The sequence below is a fragment of the Ranitomeya variabilis genome, chromosome 5 (genome assembly GCF_051348905.1).
Source record: "Ranitomeya variabilis isolate aRanVar5 chromosome 5, aRanVar5.hap1, whole genome shotgun sequence".
NCBI lineage: Eukaryota > Metazoa > Chordata > Amphibia > Anura > Dendrobatidae > Ranitomeya > Ranitomeya variabilis.
In genome coordinates, this window is record NC_135236.1 from 390,862,321 (window position 1) to 390,889,058 (window position 26,738).

The window sequence follows — 26,738 nt, forward strand, 5'->3', positions numbered from 1 at the left end:
TGCTATCCATAATGTCTTCCATAGATCTTTATTGCGGAAATATGTGGTGCCCATGGATCGCTCTGTTGATCCTCCGGCCCCTGTGTTGGTTGATGGGGAGTTGGAGTATGTGGTTGAGAAGATTTTGGATTCTCGCTTTTCTAGGCGGAAGCTTCAGTACCTTGTCAAATGGAAGGGTTATGGCCAGGAGGATAATTCTTGGGTTTTTGCCTCTGATGTCCATGCTGCTGATCTGGTCCGTGCCTTTCATCTGGCTCATCCTGATCGGCCTGGGGGCTCTGGTGAGGGTTCGGTGACCCCTCCTCAAGGGGGGGTACTGTTGTGAATTCTGCTCTTGGGTTCCCTCCGCTGGTTGTTGGCGGTAATACAGTTGTCCCTGGGTTGCAATCCTGAGCAGGTGTCCCTGCTGATTGCAGCTCTCTCTGGGTATTTAGGTTTGCAGGATCCATTAGCCCTTGCCAGTTGTCCATTGTTCTTGGAGGTCTTACATCTCTGTCTGGTTCCTCCTGCCCTGCTGCCAAATCAGCCAAGATAAGTGTCTGGGTTTTGTTTCTGCAGCACACATGCTGTGTGCTTTACTATTCAGTACTATTCATTGTTTTTTCTTGTCCAGCTTAGACTGTGTTTGGATTTTTTCAGTCATGTTGGATTCTCAGGAGATGCAGATATACATTCCATGTCTTTAGTTAGATGTGGAATTTTTGTATTATCTGCTGTGGATATTTTTAGGGTTTTAATACTGACCGCTTAGTATTCTATCCTATCCTTTTCTATTTAGCTAGAGTGGCCTCTTTTGCTAAATTCTGTTTTCTGCCTTTGTGTGTCTTTCCTCTAATACTCACAGTCAATATTTGTGGGGGGGCTACCTATCCTTTGGGGTTCTGCTCTGAGGCAAGATAGAATTCCCATTTCCATCTATAGGGGTATTTAGTTCTCCGGCTGTGTCGAGGTGTCTAGGATGTGTTAGGTACACCCCACGGCTACTTCTAGTTGCGGTGTCAGTTTAGGGTTTGCGGTCAGTACAGGTTCCACCTACTCCAGAGAAAGTCTCATGCGGCTCCAAGGTCACCGGATCATAACAGGGAATCTCAGGCCATCTCCACTGCGGTCTCCCATTCTTCTCCTGCTCCAGTGGAACCTGCTTGGTAGAGACGTCAGTCCCAGCGTCTCACTCAGTCTGACTCTGTACAAAGGGTTACTGCTGCTTTTCCAGTTTCTGCCATTGAAGCCAGCGAGGGGAAGATGCTTCTGGGACTAAGTCCTGCTTTTTTCGTTCTGAGCATGCCCAGAGTAAAATCTCTCAGTGGAGATCGAGGGTCACATGTTCAGATACTGCAGCTAAATCCATTGGTCCTACAGGAAGGTCCTGAATGTGCTCAGGCTCTGTAGCAGCCTCTTATTGGTCCTTCTAGGAAGGTCCTGTACTTGCTGCAGCTATTTAACCCCTTAATCCCCGAGGGTGGTTTGCACGTTAATGACCGGGCCAATTTTTACAATTCTGACCACTGTCCCTTTATGAGGTTATAACTCTGGAACGCTTCAATGGATCTTGGCGATTCTGACATTGTTTTCTCGTGACATATTGTACTTCATGTTAGTGGTAAAATTTCTTCGATATAACTTGCGTTTATTTGTGAAAAAAACGAATATTTGGCGAAAATTTTGAAAATTTCGCAATTTTCCAACTTTGAATTTTTATGCCCTTAAATCACAGACATATGTCACACAAAATACTTAATAAATAACATTTCCCACATGTCTACTTTACATCAGCACAATTTTGGAACCAAAATTTTTTTTTGTGACGGAGTTATAAGGGTTAAAATTTGACCAGCAATTTCTCATTTTTACAACACCATTTTTTTTTTAGGGACCACATCTCATTTGAAGTCATTTTGACGGGTCTATATGATAGAAAATACCCAAGTGTGACACCATTCTAAAAACAGCACCCCTCAAGGTACTCAAAACCACTTTCAAGAAGTTTATTAACCCTTCAGGTGTTTCACAGGAATTTTTGGAATGTTTAAATAAAAATGAACATTTAACTTTTTTTCACACAAAATTTATTTCAGCTCCAATTTGTTTTATTTTACCAAGGGTAACAGGAGAAAATGGACCCCAAAAGTTGTTGTACAATTGGTCCTGAGTACGCTGATACCCCATATGTGGGGGTAAACCACAGTTTGGGCGCATGGCAGAGCTTGGAAGCAAAGGAGCGCCATTTGACTTTTCAATGCAAAATTGACTGGAATTGAGATGGGACGCCATGTTGCATTTGGAGAGCCCCTGATGTGCCTAAACATTGAAACCCCCCACAAGTGACACCATTTTGGAAAGTAGACCCCCTAAGGAACTTATCTAGATGTGTGGTGAGCACTTTGACCCAACAAGTGCTTTACAGAAGTTTATAATGCAGAGCCGTAAAAATAAAAAATCATATTTTTTCACAAAAATTATCTTTTCACCCCCAATTTTTTATTTTCCCAAGGGTGAGAGAAGAAATTGGACCCCAAAAATTGTTGTGCAATTTGTCCTGAGTACGCTGATACCCCATATGTGGGTGTAAACCATTGTTTGGGCGCAGGGCAGAGCTCGGAAGGGAAGGAGCGCCATTTGACTTTTCAATGCAAAATTGACTGGAATTGAGATGGGACGCCATGTTGCATTTAGAGAGCCCTTGATGTGCCTAAACATTGAAAACCCTAACAAGTGACACCATTTTGGAAAATAGACCCCCTAAGGAACTTATCTAGATGTGTGGTGAGCACTTTGACCCAACAAGTGCTTTACAGAAGTTTATAATGCAGAGCCGTAAAAATAAAAAATCATATTTTTTCACAAAAATGATCTTTTCACCCCCAATTTTTTATTTTCCCAAGGGTAAGAGAAGAAATTGGACCCCAAAAATTGTTGTGCAATTTGTCCTGAGTACACTGATACCCCATATGTGGGTGTAAACCATTGTTTGGGCGCAGGGCAGAGCTCAGAAGGGAAGGAGCGCCATTTGACTTTTCAATGCAAAATTGACTGGAATTGAGATGGGACGCCATGTTGCGTTTGGAGAGCCCCTAATGTGCCTAAACATTGAAACCCCCCACGAGTGACACCATTTTGGAAAGTAGACCCCTTAAGGAACTTATCTAGATGTGTGTTGAGCACTTTGACCCAACAAGTGCTTTCCAGAAGTTTATAATGCAGAGCCGTAAAAATAAAAAATCATATTTTTTCACAAAAATGATCTTTTCACCCCCATTTTTTTATTTGCCCAAGGGTAAGAGAAGAAATTAGACCACAAAAGTTGTTGTGCAATTTGTCCTGAGTACGACGATACCCCATATGTGGGTGTAAACCATTGTTTGGGCGCATAGCAGAGCTCAGAAGGGAAGAAGCGCTATTTTACTTTTCAATGCAAAATTGACTGGAATTAAGATGGGATGCCATGTTGCGTTTGGAGAGCCCCTGATGTGCCTAAACATTAAACCCCCCCACAAGTGACACCATTTTGGAAAGTAGACCCCTAAGGAACTTATCTAGATGTGTTTTGAGAGCTTTGAACCCCCAAGTGTTTCACTACAGTTTATAACGCAGAGCCGTGAAAATAAAAATTATTTTTTTTTTTCACAAAAATGATTTTTTAGCCCCCAGTTTTGTATTTTCACAAGGGTATCAGGATAAATTGGACCCCAAAAGTTGTTGTCCAATTTGTCTGGAGTACGCTGATACCCCATTTGTGGGGAGGGACCACTGTTTGGGCGCATGACAGAGCTCGGAAGGGAAGGAGCGCCATTTGGAATGCAGACTTAAATGGATTGGTCTGCAGGCGTCACGTTGCATTTGCAGAGCCCCTGATGTACCCAAACAGTACAAACCCCCCACAAGTGACCCCATATTGGAAACTAGACCCCCCAAGGAACTTATCTAGATGTGTTGTGAGAACTTTGAACCCCCAAGTGTTTCACTACAGTTTATAACGCAGAGCCGTGAAAATAATTTTTTTTTTTTTCACAAAAATGAAATTTAGCCCCCAGTTTTGTATTTTCACAAGGGTATCAGGATAAATTGGACCCTAAAAGTTGTTGTCCAATTTGTCCTGAGTACGCTGATACCCCCTATGTGGGGGGGAACCACTGTTTGGGCGCATGACAGAGCTCGGAAGGGATGGAGCGCCATTTGGAATGCAGACTTAAATGGATTGGTCTGCAGGCGTCACGTTGCATTTGCAGAGCCCCTGATGTACCCAAACAGTACAAACCCCCCACAAGTGACCCCATATTGGAAACTAGACCTCCCAAGGAACTTATCTAGATGTGTTGTGAGAACTTTGAACCCCCAAGTGTTTCACTACAGTTTACAACGCAGAGCCGTGAAAATAAAACATATTTTTTTTCCCACAAAAATGATTTTTAGCCCCCCAAATTTTTATTTTCCCAAGGATAACAAGAGAACTTGGACCCCAGAAGTTGTTGTTCAATTTGTCCCTAGTACGCTGATACCCCGTATGTTGGGGTAAACCCCTTTTTGGACGCACGGGAGAGCTCGGAAGGGAAGGAGCACTGTTTTACTTTTTCAACGCAGAATTGGCTGGAATTGAGATTGGACGCCATGTCGCGTTTGGAGAGCCCCTGATGTGCCTGAACAGTGGAAACTCCCCAATTCTACCTGAAACCCTACCCCTAACCGTTTACTGAACATTTTCTGACAGTCATAAGTGCCACGTATATAAGTGCCACGTATATAAGTGCCACGTATATAAGTGCCACGTATATAAGTGTCACGTATTTAAGTGCCACGTATTTAAGTGCCACGTATTTAAGTGCCACGTATTTAAGTGCCACGATATTTCAGTGCCACAATATTTCAGTGCCACGTATTTCAGTGCCACGTATTTCAGTGCCACGTATTTCAGGCACTGAAAAATACGTGGCACGTAAATACGTGGCACGTAAATACGTGGCACTTAAATACGTGGCACTTAAATACGTGGCACTTAAATACGTGGCACTTATATACGTGGCCACTGAAATATCGTGGCACTTATATACGTATATAAACGTATATTTCAGTGCCACGTATTTCAGTGCCACGTATTTCAGTGCCACGTATTTCAGGCACTGAAAAATACGTGGCACGTAAATACTTCAGTGCCACGATATTTCAGTGCCACGATATTTCAGTGCCACGATATTTCAGTGCCACGTATTTCAGTGCCACGTATTTCAGGCACTGAAAAATACGTGGCACGTAAATACGTGGCACTGAAATACGTGGCACTGAAATACGTGGCACTGAAATACGTGGCACTTAAATACGTGGCACTTAAATACGTGGCACTTAAATACGTGGCACTTATATACGTGGCCACTGAAATATCGTGGCACTTATATACGTATATACGTATATAAACGTATATTTCAGTGCCACGTATTTCAGGCACTGAAAAATACGTGGCACGTAAATACGTGGCATGTAAATACGTGGCACTTAAATACGTGGCACTTAAATACGTGGCACTTAAATACGTGGCACTTAAATACGTGGCACTTAAATACGTGGCCACTGAAATATCGTGGCACTTATATACGTATATACGTATATAAACGTATATTTCAGTGCCACGTATTTCAGGCACTGAAAAATACGTGGCACGTAAATACGTGGCACGTAAATACGTGGCACGTAAATACGTGGCACGTAAATACGTGGCACTTAAATACGTGGCATGTAAATACGTGGCACTTAAATACGTGGCCACTGAAATATCGTGGCACTTATATACGTATATACGTATATAAACGTATATTTCAGTGCCACGTATTTCAGTGCCACGTATTTCAGGTTAGGGGTAGGGTTAGGGGTAGGGTTAGGGTTTTTTGTTTTTTTTCTTGTTTTCTTGTGTTTTTCTATAAAAACGCATGCGTTTTACCGCGTTTACATGCATTTTTTCACACATGCGGTTTTTTTAAAAAACGCATGCAGATAAAAACGCAAGTGTGAAACCAGACTAAAAGACGCTTTTTATAGCAAAAAAGTTTTTGCGTCTCCACATTTTGAGACCTATAATTTTTCCACATTTTGGTCCACAGAGTCATGTGAGGTCTTGTTTTTTGCGGGACGAGTTGACGTTTTTATTGGTAACATTTTCGGACACGTGACCATTTTTTTATCACTTTTTATTCCGATTTTTGTGAGGCAGAATAACCAAAAACCAGCTATTCATGAATTTCTTTTGGGAGAGGCGTTTATACCGTTCTGCGCTTGGTAAAATTGATAAAGCAGTTTTATTCTTCGGGTCAGTACGATTACAGCGATACCTCATTTATATCATTTTTTTATGGTTTGACGCTTTTATACGATAAAAACTATTTTATAGAAAAAATAATTATTTTGGCATCGCTTTATTCTGAGGACTATAACTTTTTTATTTTTTTGCTGATGATGCTGCATGGCATCTCGTTTTTTGCGGGACAAGATGACGTTTTCAGCGGTAACATGGTTATTTATATCTGTCTTTTTGATCGCGTGTTATTCCACTTTTTGTTCGGCGGTATGGTAATAAAGCGTTGTTTTTTGCCTCGTTTTTTTTTTTTTTTCTTACGGTGTTTACTGAAGGGGTTAACTAGTGGGCCAGTTTTATAGGTTGGGTCGTTACGGACGCGGCGATACTAAATATGTGTACTTTTATTGTTTTTGTTTGTTTTTTTAGATAAAGAAATGTATTTATGGGAATAATATTTTTTTTTTTATTATTATTTATTTAGGAATTCTTATTTTATTTTTTCTTACACATGTGGAAATTTTTTTTTTAACTTTTTTACTTTGTCCCAGGGGGGGACATCACAGATCGCAGATCTGATAGTGTGCACAGCACTCTATTAGATCCGCGATCATACTTTCATCGGAGCAGGCTGCAGCTTTCATCTGCAGCCTGCTCCGACCCGGAAGTGCTCCCTGCAGGACCCGGATACAGCCCCTCGGCCATTTTGGATCCGGGGCCTGCAGGGAGAAGACGTTCGGTACGAGGTGAGTACATCACCTTGTACCGATCGTCTCAGGGAAGCCCGCAGGGAGCCCGCTCCCTGCGCGATGCTTCCCTGTACCGCCGGTACACCGCGATCATGTTTGATCGCGGTGTGCCGGGGGTTAATGTGCCGGGGGCGGTCCGTGACCGCTCCTGGCACATAGTGCCGGATGTCAGCTGCGATATGCAGCCGACACCCGGCCGCGATCGGCCGCGCTCCCCCCGTGAGCGCGGCCGATCGCGTATGACGTACTATACCATCACCGGGAATTAAGGCCCACCCCACCTCGACGGTATAGTACGTCATATGGGATTAAGGGGTTAAGGCTCTCATGACCGCACGGCCATGCACTAGTATTAAATCAGTTATGTGCATGCGCCTGTGTGGTCACATTTATGTGTGTTCAGGGACTCGGCTGAAATAAGCCCCTAGAATGCCGGCACCTCCGGCAAGAAGATTGTGTGCGTGGATTTAGGGCCCCAGCTGAAATAAGACCCTAGAATACCGGCTCCTCCGGTGAGGAGATTGTATGTTTGTGTTGCCACACACTGCCATCAGCTCGGCAGTTGCTGGATACTCCTGTGACGTCAACAGGGTTCCACATTTCATAGTTGCCAAAGTCTCAGCTGCTGACTCGGGGCGTCCTCAGGCGTGGGCTCAAAAGCCATCGAGGGTCAGAGTGAGATCTGGCACAGCGTCTCTGTGAAGTAACAGAGTTCACTTCTATCACCATAAAGGGCCGCCATTTGCCAGCAGCAGGTCCTCTCCTGCACGGTGGACCCCGGGCTGTGAACGCACCAAATAACATCTCTCAATTTACTCGGTGCGTTCCGCCAGCCCTAACAGAATACTAGCGCCAGGGTCTGACTAGTAAATGGCGGACATACAGCAGTTCTTGTGGTACATCCAGCAGCTGGAGGGTAGGTTGGCGGCTCTTGAGAGCACAACCTCAGCTGTGGATGTTACCACAGTTGCTGTACAGGCTGCTAGCGTGGCTGCAGCAACCTTGTCCATTGCCACCCCTGTTCTGACATTATCTCGCCTCTCGCTGCCAGAAAATTTTTCTGGAGATAGTAAATCTTGTGGGGGATTCGTGAGTCAGTGCTCTCTATACCTCGAGCTCCTGGCTGCATGTTTTCCCACAGAGCGGGCAAAGGTGGGATTTATTGTGTCTCTCTTGTTGGACAGGGCGCTGGAATGAGCTACGCCGCTGTGGGAGCACGGCGATCATGTGGTGTAGAATGCTCCGCTGTTCCTGAGCACTCTGAAACAGGTCTTTTTAGGACCTCAAGTCACCCATGACACGGCGCTCCAACTGCTGGCATTGACTCAGGGTTCGTCCTTGGTCAGCCATTTTGCCGTCCACTTCCGTACCCTAGCATCTGAGCTTGAGTGGTCGGATAAAGCCCTTATCCCCATATTTTGGAGGGGGCTGGCTGACCATGTGAAGGATGCTCTGGCCACTAGGGAGATTCCCCCCACACTGGAGGAGTTAATAGCTGTCTCCACTCGTATTGACCTCCATTTTAACGAGTGGAGGTTAGAGCGAGCCCAGTGTAGGCAGAGGTTACGGCTGGCTCCCACCTTCGCCAAACCTCTGGAATCTCCGGTCCTGGTCCCTGAGTCACATGAGGCCATGGAAGTGTCACGAGTGGGATCTAAGTCTCGGACCGCTTGTGCACTCAAGACCTGTCATGTTTGCCAGCAGTCAGGACATCTTGCCACCAGATGTTCCCAGCAGTCGAGGAAACGTCAGCGTCTAGTGGTAGTAGGTGGAGGTACACTAGACACGGCGACGTTTGCCTCCAAATTGTCCTTTAAGGGGACAATTACTAATGGCTCATCCACCCACTCGGTGGAGCTCTGCGTGGATTCAGGGGCGGAGGGCAATTTTATGTCCTCTGCCTTCGCCCAATGTAACGTCCTTGCTTCTTCTTCTCCAAGACCTTCACACTGTGCTCTGGCCAATGCAGTCACAGGGAAGGTCCACCTAACCACAGACACATAGACAAGTTCTTTTGGACAGGGCCTCTACATTTCTTAGATGGCACACTAGGCTAAACTGGTGGAGTCTGGAACACAGTCAGACGCTGGGACATCACACATCTTACCCACACAAAGAATAGCAGGATCAATTTCCATCACTGTTTCAGTCTCCTCGTAGTCCAGTTCATGTCTCTCCTCCTCCTCATCCTCAGGGGAACTAGCCTCCCCATCACTCCAAAGGTGGGAAGTCTGCAGCACTGCCTTGGCGAAGCAGCAGCATGCTCTACTGAAACTCATCTGTTTAGGTGATAAAACTCACAAAGAAGCTGAGCTGTTGAAAGGGATAAAAGACCAGATCAATCAGTGGCTCTCTCCGCTGAACATCCAATCAGGTCTGGTTGTGTGCGATAATGGGTGTAACTTGGTGGCAGCTTTAAAGCTCGGCAAGCTGGTACATGTTCCATGCATGGCCCATGTGCTGAACTTGGTTGTACAAAAGTTTTTAAAAACATACCCTGATTTGCCAGACCTGGTTGCCAAGGTACTCCGTGTCAGCGCACATTTCCGAAAGTCTTCTCAGGTTTTTGCCGGTCTAGCTTCGCTGCAGTAGCACTTCAATTTACCTCGTCACCAACTGATTTGTGACTTGCCCACATGCTGGAATTCAACATTTCATATGTTGGCAAGGCTTAGTGAGCAGCAGAGGGCAGTGTTTTCATTCCAGCTTTGCAATACCCGCCAGAGTAACACTCAGCCCTTACACATAACAACTGCAGAGAGGATGTGGATCGCTGACATATGTGAGGTTCTTCAAAACTTTGAGTACTGCACCAAGATGGTGTGCGCTGATGATGCTATTATCAGCGTAACCATCCCGCTGCTCTGTCTATTAAAATGTTCACTGCAGAATCTCAAAGAGGAAGCTTTGAATGCCGAGCAGGTGGCTATGAATCAAGATTTTACAGTGGCTGATACCACACTGCCCAGCCTCACACATTATTCTCAGTCTACATTGGGTGATGATGACGAACAGGAGGAGGAGGAGAAGGATGGGGAGGAACAGGAGTTTTTGCTCTGTGCTACAGAGGGCACTCCCAATCCCAGCTTCATTCCTGTCCAGCATGGATGACCTGAAGAGGAGGAGGAGACTATGCATCGTGAGGAGGAGGAGATGGTTAGTGTTCTTCATGGTGAGGAGACTGAACGTTTGATTCTTTGTAGTCTGCCACACATGGCAGAGTTAAAGTCCAGATGCTTATCCAAAGACCCTTGCATAAAACACATTTTGTCCAACATGAAATACTGGCTGTGCAGCTTTCTTGACCAATTGTACTAGGAGAAATTTGCCTCTCTCATGTCGGAGTCAGATGTGCCATTTTCAGTGCATGCATGCCAGAGGGCCATTACGGAAGGCTTATTAAAAAGATTACCATCAGACAACACTGCTGGCAGATGTACTGGCTCCTTTCATCCACAAAGATTACAGGGGAGAGCCACACACACCAGGTGTAACTCACGAAGGGGGAAATATCCATTAACTGGGCCATTTTCATGAAACCGTCATATCAGCAAGGGCTATCTGTGGGTGTAACTGTGACGTGGAGTGAGAAGTTGACCAAGATGGCAAAGAACTACTTAAGTGAACATACCAGCGTCCTTCCTGATTCTTAAGTGCCCTTTAACTATTGATTGTCCAAGCCACAAACTTGGCCTGACCTTTCCTTGTATGCCTTGGTGGTGCTGCCATGTCCTGCACGGGCTTTTAGCTCGGCAGGTGTAATCATAACGGATAGACGCACACAGCTGTAAATGGAAAATGCAGTCAGGCTGACTGTGCTAAAATTGAGCAAGGGCTGGATATCCCTCAACTTTGTAAACCCTACAGATGACAGCAAACGTCATCTCAGTTTACAATCCAACTGTGCCCATTGTCCTGTTAATCACTTAAACCTAAAATCTTCAATAATCCCAACCTCCCATTCCCATCTCCAAGGGTATGTGCACATGCTGCGGATTTTGCTGCGGATCCGCAGCAGTTTTCCATGAGTTTACAGTACCATGTAAACCTATAGAAAACAAAATCCGCAGTGCACATTCTGCGGAAAAAAACATGCGGAAAAGTTGCGTTGTTTATTCCGCAGCATGACAATTCTTTGTGCGGATTCCACAACAGTTTACACCTGCTCCATAATACGAATCCGCAGGTGTAAAAGCGCAGGTGGAATCCGCACAAAATCTGCAAAAAAAAACGTGGTAAATCTGCGGTAATTCCACAGGAGATCTGCAGTGTGGTTTACCTGCAGATTTACCAAAAATCTGCAGAGTAATCCACAGCGTATGCACATACCCTAAGACTTTTCACTTGCTGAACCAATTATTTGAAATGCTCTACCCAGGACAATTTAATTAATTTCTAATACAGTTTTAATTGTAGCCTAAAATGCTTTTTTTAGGGTATGTTCACACAGAGCGTTTTTGCTGAGTTTTTTTATGCTAATTTTCAACTGCTTTTTACAATACCAGCAAAGCCTATGAGATTCCATAAATCTCATGCACACACATTTTTTGTGTGATCAGTATTTTGTGCTTTGCTGCATTTTTTGGACATAGAGCATGTCACTTTCAGCATTTTAGCTGCGTTTTTTCACCCATTGACTCGAATGGATGTTGAAAAAAAAGCAGCAAAAGCACAGGTATCATTATTTGCTGCGTTTGGCTGCTGAAAATCCAAGGACATTAGCATGGACAAAGAGAAAAAAAACTCACCAAAAAAACACCAAAAACGCACCAAAAACGCACCTAAACCTGTGTTTTTGAAGCAGCTTATTTCCTGCCAAGAAGATCAGGTTTTGCTGCAGAAAAAAAAAGCAGCAAAAACACCCTGAGCGAACTTACTCTTTGACTGGCTTATTGCCCCACCTCACTTATCTAAGTATCCCTATTTTGCCAATTCAAAATTTTCTTCAAAATCATGACCTTCATAGCATCTGTTCACACATCCTCTATGCACTTAATAGCCATCTGTGTCTGTACTGTTCACATGCTGGCTGGTGATCAGTTCATGCAGCATTATGTGTATACCCTATTTAGTATGTTATGGCTGTACCAAACAATATAAACACATTCTATAAATTACCTTTCATGTCTCCCCTGTTTCCTCATAGATTGTAAGTTTGCGAGCAGGACCCGCTTTCTTTTTTATTAACTGAGTTATGTGTTATTCTGTAATGTCGTCATCATTATCTATTCAAGTCCCCTACAAAATTGTAAAGTGCTGCAGAATATGTTGGCATTGTAAAAATAAAAATTGTTATTGTTAGGCCATGTGCACACGTTGCGGATTTCTTGCAGAAATTTCCTGAAGAAAACCGGAAATTTTCTGCAAGAAATCCGCATTTTTTTTTTGCGTTTTTTTTCCGTTTTTTTCGCGTTTTTTTAGCATTCTGCAAGCGTAATTAGCTTGCAGAATGCTAAAGTTTTCCAAGCGATCTGTAGCATCGCTTGGAAAACTGACTGACAAGTTGGTCACACTTGTCAAACATACTGTTTGACAAGTGTGACCATCTTTTTACTATAGATGCAGCTTATGCAGCATCTATAGTAAAAGATAGAATGTTTAAAAATAATAAAAAAAATAAAAAAATGCTTATACTCACCCAGACATCTCCTCACCGGCGTCCGGCTCCTCTTCCTATAGCTGGTCTGTGCGCACAGGGCCTTCCGTGACGTCACGGTCACGTGAGCGGTCACATGACCGCTCACGACCAATCACAGGACAGTGACGTCATCGGCAAGGTCCTTCGCCGCACATCAGCTACAGGAACCGAACGGCAGCGTGCAGCGGTGAGGCGGGAACACTGCGCGGGACATCGAGGGTGAGTATAGGACTATTTTTTATTTTATTTCTTATTTTTTGACCACTTATATGGTGCCCAGTGCGTGGAGGAGAGTCTCCTCTCCTCCACCCTGGGTACCAACCGCACATAATCTGCTTACTTCCCGCATGGTGTGCACAGCCCCGTGCGGGAAGTAAGCAGATCAATGGACTCCTAGGTGTGCGGAATCCCTGCAATTCCGCATTTTTAATGAACATGTTGCTTTTTTTTCCGCTATGCGATTTTTTCGCGGAAAAAATCGCAACATTTGCACAAAAAATGCGGAATACACTGTAAATAATAGGAGGCATATGTTAGCGTTTTTTTCGCGTTTTTATCACGTTTTTATAGCGAAAAAACGCGAAAAAAACGCTAAAAATCCTGAACGTGTGCACATGGCCTCAGTCCAGCTATTGAACATTAACTTTTATTTATCTGATCAGAGGTATCATGCATTGCAAACCACCAACACTGCAATGCATGAGACCTGTGATATTATCACCTGTTATACCTTGCCTATGGCTGGGACTAACAGGCCACCAAACCTGGCCCGCTGACAGGTCATTGTTTGACCGCTGGATGCCATGAAAACCATTGGCTCCCCATGATTTCATCACAGGGGTAAGAGAAGGAGCCTACCCCCTCTGACAACCTCATAAATGCCATGATTGCTTTCAATCTCAGCTTCTAGAGGGCTAAACAGCCAGGGGCAGTGCTGGAAAAGACCCTGGCTGTTACCCAGGAGCTCGACTGTTAGCTGATCTGAGCTCCTGGAGGTAATCATTCAGGTAAGTGCTGATGTTTCAGCTCCTCCCGCATGAACATGCTGTGATCGGTGGGTCAGATTGACTGACCGATTACAGCAATCAGAGAATGGGGACTGCTGCAATGGGTCCCTGCATCTCTGGCCCCACTGATCAGCAGTCAGTGACAGCTGTCAGCATGGAGCTGTCATTGTGTGTTTTCAAACATTGACACTTTTAATCCATGATGTACATAGCACATCAAGATGTGGGAACTGACACCTGCTCATGAAGTACAAGGTATGTTATTAATCGTTAAGGGGTTAGTAAAGAGCAAATGATTATTTATATATTTATAAACAATACATATTACTATACATGAAGTAATTAATAGTAAAATGCTTGTTAAGCTGTGGTTATTGTACTGTATATGTAAACTGCTGCTATTAACTTTTTAGTACAAAAAGTTTAACAAGGAATTGTTGTTTTCAACTTTTCAACTACAGGAAGAAATTCTTTTTAGCTATAAATATTAGATATAGATATTCCTAATTGCTTTCTACTTGATTTCTTTCTATTTCATGTCATTATATTAATAATTAGAAATAGAAGATATACTTTACAGGTCTTTGTGTTTTTAAATGCATGCTCCTTTCACTCTTTTGCAAAAGGATTTCTGACCAGTCATACAAACCCCCACTCCTCACATGATTGTTCCAAACTTCTCTATTGAAGAGGTCTGTGCACGCTCAGTTCAACTGTTTTTTGAGTGTTAGTAACCAAGCATAAAAGGATTGTCCCACCTCACTCTGCAGGAACCAGCTAGGATTTTTGGAGGAAATCCAATATACTCTATACTCCATGTGAATGGAGTGAGAATATGTACAATGAACAGGGAGATATATCCAAAACTGCACAATTGTCTTGACATCCGAATGTTTGTGAATGATTTCTTTAAATACACAACACAAAATTTGATTTGTGGTCTTAATATATCACTATACAACATTTTTTACTACATTTTCACTGTAGAAAAGCAAAAATAAATTATTCTTTGTGATATAAAATGAAGAGACATGTGGTGTTTTCTTACATAAAACCTAATGAGTCATTTTCCATAAACTAAAACAAACACATTTAATTGTTAACTATAAATAATTGAACTTTTCACACTCTCAGAAACCACAAAATCAGACGACTTGTGGTTTATGCAGCTGGTGTTGCACAGTCAAATTTTGTAGTGTCATATGAAAAATATTTCACTCCCCAGGCCTGAAATAGTCAGGCATTAATGAAATGCAGCAGTACAATGAGATCATGTGAAGTATAGATTTCAACAGCCATACAAGAGCTACTAAAGAAACATTGAAAATGAACATTTCTAGTACTTTCTGCCAGAACAGGAAATAGAGAATGTCTTCCTAAATGATTTGCCTTCACACAACTATAAACCACTGCCTAAAAAAGCAATAGCCCGAGTGTTAGCAGACTAAACAATTGCAACTTGGCAAAGACAAAATAGTAAATATTTCCATATAAGCAGAGCAGTGATTTGCTTATCACATATAGAAAAGTCTTAAAAACAAGAATCTTTCATCAATAAATTGCATATTGAAAATAAACTGAAAGTAGATATGTCTCAGATTATTACATTGTTTAATATTAAATTGCATCTGTCAGGTCTTCCATATTGCCTGTCTAAGTACAAAAGTACAGAATTTAAAAGAAGTTTGCGAATGATAAGTTTTTTAAAAATGTGATTTAGTATTTTCATATAAAATACTCATTGACTACTGTCAAACGTACATATTACCTAAAGTAAGGGTCTAAACGACTATTAGACATTTCTCTCGACAAAAATCAAATTACTCAAGTACCAGAACTTTGTTAGAATTACAAAATACCAACTAACAGGATATGCTTTCATTGATTTTTCCAGCTAGGGTGAATCTCTAAAGACTTTGTCCCCAAACTGTAAGGGTTAGCTCACACTGCCATATATTCTCTTATGCGAGAGAATCGGGGCTGATTATGCTAATGAATCTGTCCAAGTTTGATCCCAGTGTTATCTGAGTGTGCTTCGATTCCGTCGCGTGAGAGATTTGCAGTGGAGGTGTGCAGAAGTCGGGTAACTTAATTTCTCCATCTTCTCAATTGACTCAGATGTCATTCGAGTGTAGTCCGATGTTTAACAGGCACCAATAGATTTGTATGGGTGTGTGTGAGCTGAGTCTCACGGCCACTTGTAGCATGCTGCGATTGTTTTCTCATGTCGAATCGGCATGAGAAAATAATTGCAGATCTGCATTGCCCCAAAGTACAATATTGGGCCAAGTGTTATCCAATAAAACATAGGAGAGCAGTCGACCGTGTTATACGACAGTGTGAGAGAATCCTAACAGCTACTTTTTTCCACATGACACCAACTTTACACATCTGATATCTATCACCTCTTACGTATCTCATTAGCATATGCCTTTTTTCTTGAACCAAGCTGGCTAAGAGACTGCCAAATGCCTCAAAGTTTCCCATCTCAGAAATTATTAGGTCCAGGCCTGGATTTAAAGCTTCTTTTAGCTATGAAAAGTCTCTAAAGAGTTTCCCTATAAAAGCCATAATGTTATTCTTGCCACAGACAATGTTTCCACAACAGCTACATTGCCATCAATTTTGCTATGCCGCCCATTTTGCTACAATGTCAGGAGTTTGACTTTCATGTCAGAAATAATGCCTCAAGCCAACTAAAATGCTCTCATTGCAACTACAATGCGCCCTCTGGCAACAACAATGTCCCTTAAACCAGTCATCATGGGGTCAATTAACTAAGGTCGACATTCTTCACGGTAGTCTTAATGATGCAGAGTGCAGTAGTAAGATGCGCCTAATTTAATAAGAGGTGCATGCTACTTATTGTATGAGGCGCATCTTACAAGTGTCTTGCGCTTCCATCAGAGATGTACAGAAACTGGAGTACATTTCACTATTGTTGCATAAATGTCTGTGCCATGTTGACAAAATTGGATGAAATTGACCTTAAAAGTGTTGTGAAGAGCGAGCATGCTTGTGTTCTAATAGAGTATCTTGTGCGTGCTCTAACAAAATGCTCCAGTCGCTGCGGCTGTGTGTCTCCTGGAGGTTTGTCAGCCACAACACATGTAGAGATTGACTAACAATCAGGTGACTCTAGCATTTTTTTTGAGCACGCCAAAAATTCTCAATTAGGACACGAGCATGCTTGAATGACATCCTATCTGAGCATGCTCGCTCGTTTAAACTCCAAAAGTCACTAAATGTTTGTTCAACTTTCAAGTCAAGCAAAAAAATTGTGACTTTCTAAGGTGTTGTTTTACACCAGTATGCTGGTGCATGCACCATAATGAATCGGTCCCAGTGTTTTTATGACAGCTACTCCAACCTCTATAATAGCCACTTTGCCATCTAGACCAGCGACTTTGCCTCTGGACAGTCACAATGATTCTTGTCAATGTCTAATTCTATTAATAGCCTAAAGTAAATCCATCTTTAGCTAGGACACTCACATTGATGTGAGGATGTAGTTATATGGGGTGCTGTCATACAGATCTGGTTACTTAATTTAAAAAAATATAATATAAAGTTATTGTTTTTTGCTGTTTCCACACTATAGGAAATGTTTTGGAGAACCCTTAAAGTCCTTTTTCTATTGCCGCTTTGAAGGATATTCAATATTTGCTCCAATGCTTATAAAAAATATGCTTGATGCCTGATACCGATCACCTAGCCAAAAAAAAAAAGCCATAATGATATGCAGTTAATATGACCATACTGTAACTTTTATTTAATTCAAGACATACAGAACATTAATTCTGATCTGCTACATTACAATCAATGGGGCCTTGCATTATTCATGTTTTAATAAGTATTCTGTATTAAAAAGCGATTCATGAGCATTTTACTCTTATCATAAGTAACATCACAGATCACAAATGTCTATGAATAAAAAATAATATTAATAAAAATGAAAAAGTTAACGCGATAAATAATATTAATCAAAAATGAAATGCATAAAATGAATAAAAATTATAGTATTAGTACTAAAATTATACTATTAGTATTAATGCATTAATCGAAATGCACAGTGTAAAAATGTAATTTAAAAGGCTCCTGCTATTGTGTTAGAAAAGAGATGAGACACATTGAGGCTTTAAAACCGACAGAACAAAATTTACACTACACCCATAGCAATATAGTAAATATAATTGGCTTGACCTTAAAGTACTATACCTCTAAAAAAAAGTGATGTGCCAACCAAGGAAAAGAGGAAAACATATTTTTCTTTTGCTAATATTTCATATTTGGCTTCTTTGCTGAGGATAAATTCAGCAATTGTAGCTAGATGGCATAAGTAGAGATGAGATGATCAATCTAGAGAGGATAGAGTTTGAGTCAAATTTCAGGTTCCACATGAATTTAAACATTTTGAGATTAGATTTGAGGCTCACCAGAAAAAAATTGAATGGACACTATTTTGCACATTATTGAAGCATCAGAAAGCAGGCTAACATAATTTTGAGTTGCCATGTGGGTTTCCCCATAGTGTCCTTCAACTCTGACATCTTATGCAATATCACACCTTGTGCAATGGTGGTCAGTACCTGGGCCATCACAGAACAGCAGTTCACAGTGGAGCATAGTTTGTACAGCAGTGTCATTTTCAATGTCCAGTGTCACTGGGTAAGTCTCCCTCTTCTGTAGAGTGTAAGCTCTTAAAATCCAAAGTATTTTTTCTCACTCTGTCCTATAGAATGTAAGCTTTTATAGTCAACAGAGTTCTCTTTCTTTGTCCCCTGTAGAATGTAATATCTTATGGTCAGCAGGGTCCTCTCTAGAAATAAGCGAATATTTCAATGTTCATTTGGATTACGATCGCCGAATTTGCAATATTCGCTGATTTATTTGTCGAATATTAGCCGAACACAGCTGAACACCATTCAAATTATTGGGAGGCAAAAATAAACATATGCACAACACCATCAAACGGGCCCAAAAGCTGCCAAAACACATCAAATTAGGGGAAACCACCAGGAAAGTAGCCTTAATTCACCCACAAATTGTAGCATGGCACTACAGCAATAAGCCATGCATGATGTATCGGAGTGGGGGCCAGCATTTACAGCTTTCAATTAAATGTCAAAGTAAGGCAAGGTGAATGAGGGATCAGTGTAGGCCTGCTTTGCTGAGAGCCCTGATACCACATACAACAGCTCAACCTGCTTTCATGCTCAGCAACACTCAGATGGCACAAATATCAGTTTCATAGACTACTACATTGAGTAGCATGCACCTCTTATTAAATTAGGCACATCTTACTACTGCACGCTGCATCATTAAGACTACCATGTACAATGTCGACCTTAAGGTACTGTCACACAGTACCATTTTGATCGCTACGACGGCACGATCCGTGACGTCGCAGCGATCGTATGATTATCGCTCCAGCGTCGTAGACTGCGGTCACACGTTGCAATCACGGTGCTGGAGCGATGCCGAAGTCCCCGGTAACCAGGGTAAACATCGGGTAACTAAGCGCAGGGCCGCGCTTAGTAACCCGATGTTTACCCTGGTTACCAGCGTAAACGTAAAAAAAACAAACAGTACATACTTACATTCCGGTGTCTGTCCCCGGCGTTCTGCTTCTCTAGTCTCCACTGTGTAAGCGCCATAGCCGGCAAGCACAGCGGTGACGTCAGACGTCACCGCTGTGCTCGCTTTCCGGCCGGCAGACGCTCACACAGTGGAGAGAAGCTGAGACGCTGGAGGACAGACACCGGAATGTGAGTATGTACTGTTTGTTTTTTTACGTTTACGCTGGTAACCACGGTAAACATCGGGTTACTAAGCGCGGCCCTGCGCTTAGTTACCCGATGTTTACCCTGGTTACAAGCGAAGACATCGCTGGATCGCTGTCACACACAACGATCCAGCGATGTCAGCGGGTGATCAAGCGACGAAAGAAAGTTCCACACGATCTGCTACGACGTACGATTCTCAGCAGGATCCCTGATCGCTGCTGCGTGTCAGACACTGCGATATCGTAACGATATCGCTAGAACGTCACGAATCGTACCGTCGTAGCGATCAAAATGGTACTGTGTGACAGTACCCTTAGTTAATTGACCCCTCATCTTCCACTACAGAAAATCAATCACATGAACACCCAACCAGGGATGATCACATTTTCAAAAAATAGGGCCTGAAACCTTAGAACTGGCATCAATTTCACCAGAGTAGAAATAGTATAGTGGAGAATAATATCTCTTTCACAACAGCCAACCCAGCACATGGACAACCAACCAAGAGTGTTCACATTTCCAAATATTAAGGCCTGACACCACTGAAGTGGCATGAATTTCACTAGAGTAGAAATAGTACAATATGGACTGATGCGTTTTCCACTAAATCCTATGTGACCAGGTATGCGACAGAGCAGAAAGAGACACCAGGCCGATAATCAATCCAACAAGATTTATTGGAACAGGGAACTGGGACAACACAAATGAAAGTAATTCTGCAGCATCCGTAGTTAGTCCACAATGAGTCCACACAAAGGGAGTAGATCCGGGGGCGCCACCAGGCAATCCGATGCCAAGGAAATAGCAATAGTCCTTGAGTGAATTCAATAGATCCAGCAGATGAGGGCATAACACAGTCCAATGTGGCAGCTTCCAACAATACACATGGTCACAGGGATCTCACCTCAGCCTATGATCCCAGCCCCTCAAAAGTCACCACACAATTGAATCAGCCAACACATGAGTCTATTGTTCTGTGTCCTGGGATCCACCCTTCCATGGGGGAGGGCTCCCCCCTACTGGTTGTTGACTCCAGCCTGATTACATGGCAGTCCAGGGACACAGGCTGGGGGAGGGACACACTGTTACAACCCCTTCCCCCTCAAGTAGTGTACATACTAGTGACCTCAACAGGTCACTTGTCAAGTACATGCAAACATGGCCAACATAACTCATGGCTCCTGCCTGGACAATCCATTAGCGTATGTGTCGACTGCCTCACCTTTATTATATTGTGCATTTGTAGGCGTAAAGGCGGGCTCCATTTTACATCCTCTTTAACTGAAACTCTGCTTCCTACACCCACAAATCGACATTGTCGCTCTCCCACATCATTTCCTAGGACAATATCTGCAGGCACGCCCCTTATCACCCCAACCACGCATTGCTTGACCCCAAAGCCAAAGTCCAGTTCTACCCTTGCTTTTGGGATATTCTTCCATTGGCCTCCAGCTAATTCAATGGTAATCACAGGTCCATTCTGTATTGCCTCTGGCCAAACCATGCTGGGATCAGCTATGGTGAGAAATGCCCCAGAGTCACAAAAGCCAAGAACTCTCCGACCATCCAGCATGACCTCCTGTAAGTGCTTTCTTTGAGGATTAAAGGAACTCGTGGCTGTGGCCCGCACCCCATAAACATCTAATGGTCGAACATGGGTTTCTGAGCTATTAGGCAAATCAAGGGTTGGCACCTCTTCCTCCATTGTGTTAGGCTGTAAATAATTGATAGGCCGATTTGGTGAAGGGTCAATCCTCAATTGACCCTGAGGGCAGGTGTCTTGCAGATGCCCAGTCTGCCCACATAGGTAACAGCTGCGCTGTATCACATTCCTTCCCATATGCACTTTGGGGATGGAGGTAAGGGAACCTGGAGGCTGATATCTATATGATGGTGCATGAGGTGGTTGTTGGGGTTGAGACCGATTTCTCCACTGTAAAGCTGGGCCTGTGGCCTGCAGATACCCGGGATGCCCACATCATAACACCTGCGCTCTACTACTTTCTCTCCTTGTAGCATTTCAGAGGAAGAGGCAGGACTAGCTGGAAGGTGATTCACATGGGTATCAACATAAGGTGGTGGTCTAGTGGGACAGCAAGCTTTGGGGACTGAAGGACAAGAGACCACTGGTGGTGGGGTGTTGGTAGTTTTTACATCATCCACCAGTAAAATTTTCCACTGAGGCTTGATGGTGAGAACCTCATCAGCTAAAGCAGCAGCTTGCTCCACTGTCACTGGTTTCCTCTCTCGCACCCATTCCCGGATCTCAGAGGGGCATTTGGCATAGAACTGTTCTTTTAGGATGACCTGGAGGAAGGCCTCCCAAGTTAAGGCCCCCTCTCCCTCCAGCCTGTGGTGACACACTTGTTTGAGCATGTTGGCATATACTGTATCTTGAAAGACACTTCCCCCTCACAGGCTAAGGAGCGGAACTGCGCTCTGTAAGTGTCTGGAGTTACAGCATAATGTTCCAGAATGGCCTTTTTTACCTCCTCATACTCACTGCTCCACTGAGGGTGCATAGCTCTGTAGGCTTCGGCAGCTCCACCATCTAAGAGCCCCACAAGATGTCTGACTCGCTCCCTTTCCGGAACTTCCATTAATCAACATTGATGTTCAAAGTCCTGGAAGAAGCCCTCAATGTCACCTCTAGCCTCGTTAAACTGCTTAAAGTCCTTACGGGACACCCTTAGGAATTCCCTCATGGTGGGTGTTGTGGTTACAGTCTGTCTGGAGCTTAAGCTGCTTCCACCATGAGCTGTCTCTCCTTAGCTGTGCGAATAGCCTCCCTCTTATCCTCTATGGTGGCCTCATCCCCAAGCAATGCCATCTCCTCCTCAAACCACACAACACACTGACTTTTTTGGGTATTTACCTGCAGCTCCTGTCTTTCCTCCCTTTGTTGTGGGAATCCTTCTTCGGTTCCATCTTGCAGGTAAGCTCTTTTCCAAAGCCTTAATTAGTTGGTCCTTGGTCAGTCCTTTATAGCAGACTCCTAATTCACGGGTCTTTGTTTTTAATCTCCCCACAGTCCAGTTCCTGTATCCTGAGGTTCCGGTTCCAGACATTGATGAGCCGCTGTCCTCCATTCTCTCTGATCTGACCCCACTGCTTGCCACCAGTTTGTGACGGGGTATGTGACAGAGCAGAAAGAGACACCAGGCCAATAATCAATCCAACAAGATTTATTGGAACAGGGAACTGGGACAACACAAATGAAAGTAATTCTGCAGCTACTGTAAGTAGTCCACAACGAGTCCACAATAAGTCCACACAAAGGGAGTAGATCCGGGGGCGCCACCAAGCAATCCGATGCCAGGGAAATAGAAATAGTCCTTGAGTGAATTCAATAGATCCAGCAGATGAGGGCACAACACAGTCCAACGAGCTTCCAACAATACACACAGTCACAGGGATCTCGCCTCAGCCTAAGATCCCAGCCCCTTGCAAGTCACCACACAATTGAATCAGCCAACACATGAGTCTATTGTTTTGTGTCCTGGGATCCACCCTTCCATGGGGGAGGGCTCCCCCCTACTGGTTGTTGACTCCAGCCTGATTGCATGGCAGTCCAGGGACACAAGCCGGGGGAGGGACACATTGTTGCATCCTACCCAGCAAATGTAGACCCAATCAAGTGTCTTCAAATTTAAAAAAATTAGGGCCTGACAACACCTTTCACGAAAGTAGAAATAGTATATAAGGGACCGACACGTCTTCCCCTATAGCCAACTTATCACATGGAGAATAATATCTCTTTCGCAACAGCCAACCCAGCACATGGACAACCAGGAGTGTTTACATTTCCTAAAATTAGTACCACTGAAGTGGCATCAATTTCACCAGAGTAGACATAGTATTATGGAGAACGATATCTCTTTCACTTAAGCCAATCCAGAAGATGGAGAGACCCAGTCAGGACTGTCCACATTTCCAGAAATTATTGGCTGACACCAGCAAAGTGGCATCAATTTCACCTCAGTAGAAATAGTATAATAGGGACCGACACGTCTTCCAAAACAGCCAACCAATCACATGGACACTAAACCAGGAATTATCACATTTTCAAAAATTAGGGTCTGAAAACACTGAAGTGGCATCAATTTAACAAGAGTAGAAACAGTATAATAGTGACCGACATGTCTTCCACTACAACCAACCCAGCAGATGGAGAACAGCCATGACTGTTCACATTTCCACAAATTTGTGTTAACATCTGCAGCAGCAGCAACAGCAGGCTCAGAAGCCAGACTAAAGATATCAGAGTGCTGTTTGACTGCGATCTCGAAGGAATATCAATTTTAACACTGCCTGATTGCGGTGTGCCCTGGCTGTGCAGTACGGAGGTGGTTGGGATTTGCTGTGCACTGTTGGAACGCATTTCTCATTAAGTTGAGAGGTTGAGGGCACATATGGAGGCCCTAGAGGAGGAGGCAGAAGCAGTGGAGGAAGTGTGAAAGATAGAGGTTTGACCTGCATGCCTTGGGGATTTCAAGACTTGTGGATCAGCGCCTGCCCCACAGCCACCAGAGTCACCCAGTGCCCAGTCAGAGAGAGGTAATGACCTTGGCCATGCTTACTGGTCCAATTGTCTGTAGTGAAATGCACCCTGGCAGACATAGATTTAACCAAGGAACGGGTGATGTTGTCTGTGACATGCTGATGTAGCGCAGGCACAGCTTTCTTAGAAAAGTAATGGTGACTGTGCAACTGGTACTGGGGGACTGCGACAACCATCAATTTTCAGAAACCATCTGTATCTACCAAGCAGAAAGGCAGCATTTCCTTCGCCAACAGATTGGAGATGGTGGAGTTCAACCTCTTAGCCTTGTGATGCGTAGACGGAAACAATCTTTTACGTGACCACAGCTGTGGGACCGTTGGCTGGCTGCAGTGCTGAGAGAGGGCAGAGTACAGTGAACCAGACAAACTGCTGGACCGTAAGTGAGGTGCAGGCGGAGATGTTACAGTGGGTTGAGAAAGTTGTGATGTGCTCGTTCTCTGAGATTGGTCAAAAACAGCAGGCCTGTTGGCTTACTTTGCAGCTGACAGGGGCTCTCAGTTGGAGTGACTGTAGTGTGTAAAGAACCCATGGTTCTGCGTTTGGAGGCCTGTGTCACAATATTTTGCATGGTAACAGAGGAGGAGGAAAAAGTAGTAGTTGCAATTGTTGGGGCAGCTAATAGTTGTTGATTTCCGTTGGTCCGCATTTTAGTACATTGGGATTCTCAGAGTAATGCATGCTGATTGCGCATGTGAAAGTTCATTCACGTAGTAGCCAAATTATTGTACTTCTTCCCTCCACTCAGTTTTTTTTTCAAAGTTGGCAGATTGCATAATTGGCTCATCCTTTGCGGTGACAAAAAAAGGCCCAGGCTAGGCAACCCTTTCCACCACTGGGAGCTGCAGACCCTGCGAACACTGCTGGTCAGAGCCTCAGTTGTGGCTGAAGATGCATTGCTCATCGTGGCTGCATCGCTATGTGTCTGCGACACCACGTAACCTCCTCATCTTCCTCCTCAAATGAACTACTCAGATGTGTACCTCTGTGTTCACACGAACTGGGATCTACCACCTCATCATCATTGTCCTCGAGGTTATCAAATTTCTCGTCATTAGAGTCATCCTCCTCTTCATGCCCTGACAGCACAGTACAGTCCCCATGAGCCTCAGACATTTTAGTCTCATCAGGATCATCTCCCCCAGGGGGTTATAATCTGGTCTCGAGGGTCTGGATGCTGCTCGTACCCTACTTCATCCTGCCCCAGATCCAATCTAAAAAAATTTGAGCATTGATGCAGATTTCTTCTTCCTGACTCTTTGAAGCTTTTGACAACACTTCTGATGTCATAGAATGTGTGAACAGCTCTTTAGACTCACCCATCTGTGGTTCCCTAAAGTCGGTTGGGCGGTTGGAGAGTTGTAAAGCAATGGTAATATAGGTGCCATCTCTATGGTTTGTACTGGGTGTGATGTTGAGGTGGAGAAAGAGGAGGAGAGGCCACTTGAAACTGTGCTTGTCATCCCCGTGATTACATGCTCTTTCAGGGGCTCATCAATAAGGAGTACCACTGTGAGTCTGCCAAAGAAAGTTAGTGGAGTACCCCATCCAGTAACAAAAGTTGTCAGTTGTCTTTGCATAGGATGTGACGCTGTTGGTTCACTGGTGCTTTCACAAACATTACCAGATACCCCATGTACACCTTGAAAACCAAGCCTAATGCCCCTTCCATCACAATCTCACTTTTTCCCAGTCATATTGCTCAGATAGTGTGGTAGGAGCACAGTATTAGCAAAAAAAGATTAGATTTTAAACTCTGCAGTAAATGACAGGGTGAAATATGGCATGAAGAATTGAGTTAGTCTCAGATGAAATAATTATTTGAGTGTGGATGAGGCCTGTAAGACAAAGCAGATATGCTCCAAACAAATTTAAATTTAGATCTCCCAACTGTATGACGTTAGTAACACAATAAATTTTTTGGGCCTGTGGATGAGGTCTCTATAGCATAGACTAGATGCTACAGACAATTTGAAAGTGAGTTGACCCCTACTGTATGATGTTAGTAACACAATAAATATTTTTGGTCCTGTGGATGAGGCCCCTATAAAACAGATTGGATGCTTTAAACAATTTGAAAGTGAGATGTTCCCTACTGTATGAGATTAGTAATACAAGAAATATTTTTGGGCCTGTGGATGAGGCCTCTGAAAAATAGACTAGATACTATAAACATTTTGAGAGTGAGATGCTCCCTATTGTTTGACATCAGTAACAAAAGAATTTTTGGAGGGCCTGTGGATGAGACCTGTATACCTCAGACTAGATGCTGCAAACAAATTCAAAGTGAGATGTCTCCTACAATACAACATTAGTAACTGAAGAAATTTTTATTTAGTGTGGGTGACGCCTGTATAACCTAAAAGATATGCTCCAATCAATTTCAAAATCCGATTTAGCCTGCTGTTTCACATTTGTATAACAAAATTTGTTTTTTAATGTGCAACAGGTCTGGACACACAATTTCACCGTCACAAAATTACAACGTGAGTTATGGGGTCTGTATCACGTTTAGCAACAGAAAAAAAATATTTTTTTAATGTGTGTGAGGTCTAAAGACTGCTTTATATCACCGCCACAAAATTACAACATGGGATACAGTGGGCTGTCTCATATTTACCAACAGAAAAAAATATTATTTTTTTTAATGTGCATGAGCTATGTGCCCTGTAGAATTTCACTGCCACTAAATAACAAGGTGAGATGTGGCATGGTGAATC